This window comes from Phyllostomus discolor, chromosome 2 (genome assembly GCF_004126475.2).
Source record: "Phyllostomus discolor isolate MPI-MPIP mPhyDis1 chromosome 2, mPhyDis1.pri.v3, whole genome shotgun sequence".
Taxonomy (NCBI): domain Eukaryota; kingdom Metazoa; phylum Chordata; class Mammalia; order Chiroptera; family Phyllostomidae; genus Phyllostomus; species Phyllostomus discolor.
The window spans coordinates 81,203,082-81,206,122 of NC_040904.2; positions in this window are offsets into that span (position 1 = coordinate 81,203,082).

The following is a 3,041-nucleotide window of genomic DNA, read 5'->3' on the forward strand; positions in this document are numbered from 1 at the left end:
CCCGTTGTGGTACAAGCTGTTCTTCCACTCAGTTCATGATGGTGTGGTCGACTCCAAGGTGCTAAGTGATGATGATGCTCTGTGGAATCTAGCAAGACCTAAAAGGAGAGCTGCAGCACAAACTCCTAGGGTTCTAAAATAAGACCGTGTGCCTTTTGCAGCCAAACCATTCAGACAGCACCTACTGCCATGATACTGAGCTCTAGTAGAAACTGATCTTTGACTATAGAACATGAAATGGTTATATGAGCACAGCTACCCTTCAGGACTGTTGGGAACCACCCTGCCTGGTATCAGAAGCTGTAACCCCCACCAAGGCTAAGGCTGAGGGAATGGCCTTGGACCATAAGCCACCAAGGAGACAAAAGCTTATCTCCCTGGCAGGAGCACTGCTTCTGCTCCTTTTACTTCACCCTGCCTGGCCCCCAATGCTTGGTCCGTTATCCAATGATGGGTGAGATTCCCCAAGGGGGGAATGATCTAAGACAGGCATGATCATGTGGGAGGCCCCCAAGGAAGGACTTTGGGAGCTACAGCAAAAGGGGGTGATGGACCCTTGCCCCTCGGCTTTGGCAAAACCTGAGTCCTCATTGTCTTCGAGAAAATCTCCTAATCTCTTGGCTGCCTTACTTCCCTTGCTCCACCTAAGCCTGAAACAATGACAGAGGGTGGTGCAGCCCTTTGCTGGAAAGGGCGGGTTCCCCGGGTGATCAGGCCTAAGAGAGAATATGTAAAATCCTGTGAAACCTGCTTTGTTTAGAATGCTCTCAATTAACTGATAAGGGTCCAAGGAAGAAGTAAGTTTGTTCCTCAAAGTTTTAGGGCTCTTTAGCTATCTGACCCTGACTCAAAATAGGCCCTCAGAGTTCTTTGTTATCCATTGTTTGATCCTTACATCCTGGCAATGTTTAATGAGCTTTACCTGAATTCCTGTGTAAAGGAACCCAATAAAAGCCTGCTCAGGTGGGAGACTGCAGCGCTCTCCCCTAGGGAGGGTGGCTGAGGTGCTCCCCACTAGAGAGAGTGGCCATTCTGTCCCTATTTCCCCACAGGACCTGGTTGTCTCTGTGTATGTTTTTCTTGTGTTTTGATGAGCCATCTGCAGCATTCTGTGGTCACTGCAGGTCGGTGGTTGTGTCACAGGACCTGGATTTTGTAAGGTCAGGTGTGCACAGCAAAAATCCACTGAACCATAGAAATGGTGTAGGTGAGATCACATTTAAGCAGGTCCAGCCCTGGCTAGTGTGGCTCAGTGGTGGAGTGCTAGACTTCGAACTGAAGGGTTGCCAGTTCAATTCCCAGTCAGGGCCCGTGCCTGGAGTACGGGCTGCGTTCCCAGCTGGGGAGACAACCTATCGATGTATCTCTCACACATCGATGACTATCTTCCTCTCCTCCCCTGTCTCTAAAATTAAGTAAAATCTAAAAAAAAAAAAAAAAAATCAGGTCCAGAAGTCGTAAGTTATGTGAACAGATGGTCCAGATCTCCATGTCTTGTACTCCATAAGTGTGAGCTTGTATTCCTCAACTCACACCTATGGCCAGGTGATTATGGAGGAAAATGTTCAAGGTAGGTGTGTTGGTGGAGCTGGACTACTACTGCATGACAGTCCCCCTCAAGGAGGGGCTCTAGAGGACAGTGATGAGGAAAATCTTGGTGGGCAGACCTCCGAGATGTACATTTAGTCATTGCCTTTGAATGGAGAGAGAAATTGAGGTAAGGATGAACATAGTCTTGAGCAATAGTGAATGGTATGTTAGAGGGTGTCAAGGACCTGTAGGACAATAATTGAAGTTCAATAGCAAAGAGATCTGGAAGAAGCATGTGGAGGGACCTGAGGGAGTGGCAAAAGTGTGTGACTCTTGTGTCCCATGTCCAGGTCCACCATGTCTAATATTTGTCACAGATAAGACACCGAACAACCAGGTAGGTATCTGGAAGATTGTATTTTCCAAAGGTGCCCAGGAATATATACTGTCCTGCATACTTTTCTTACAATGTTACCTTTCCATGCCTCTCATTGAACAGTGAGGTCTGCATTTCCTCTTCTTGAACGTGGGCACATTTTTATCACTTCAACTAATAGAATATGGTAGAAGGGATGGATGTTCTGTGAATTCTGAGGCTAGATCTCTAAAATTCTGAGGCTAGATTATTAAAATTCAATGTATTTCCACCTTGTTACACTTGGAACCCAGGAATCATGCTGTAAAAAAGCCCAAAGTAGCCAACATAGAGAAATGACATGGAAAGAACATATGTAGGTATTCCAGCTCACAGCCCAGCTGAGGTCTCTGCTGACAACCAGCATCAACAGCTAGGCCTGCAGATAATGAAGCCTCCAGATTTCTCTGGGTCCCAGTTGTTGATTCACCCTGGACTGTGGTCCCAGATATCACAGAAACTGTCCCTACTCTGTCCTCTCCAAATTCCTGACCCACTGAATTCATGTTAAGAAAAAACCTGCTTGTGGAACTGCTATTTCTCCTCTGGCCATGAGAGGGAGCACTTGTTCCTTTGGGACCTGCCAGATGCTGAAACCATGCTCACTCCCCTTCTCCTAACCACGGCTGGATACTCTGCCCAGAGTGGCAACAAATTTTTCTTCTCTCTCCATATGGCCTGGTGAGGTCAGGTGGCCTAAATAAAACTTTTCTTTATCTTATATCTTGAGTACATATGGCTCTGTAAAGATTCTTTCATTTAGAGAAAGAAAAAACTGGTCTTTAATTTCACCGTTAGCACAGAAAATTGACATGCAGATTGCATGCTTATGCTTGAAGTGAGGAAACTCATCCTACTTTTCAATTTGGGATTATGGGGTAAAGGCGGGGAGTGAGTGGCAGGCAAGTCTTAAGGTCCCTAGAAGGTAACATCCACTGAAGTGGAGGAGGTGCGGTAAGTGGCAGTCCCCATCGGGGTCTGCAGAGCTTCCCCGGGACAGGCCTAGAGGCTGGGATTTGTGGTTTCTGACCCGCCACAGTGGTGTTGCTTAAATTCTTTATCCATTAGGGAAACACCGTGATGAACTTGGAGGTGA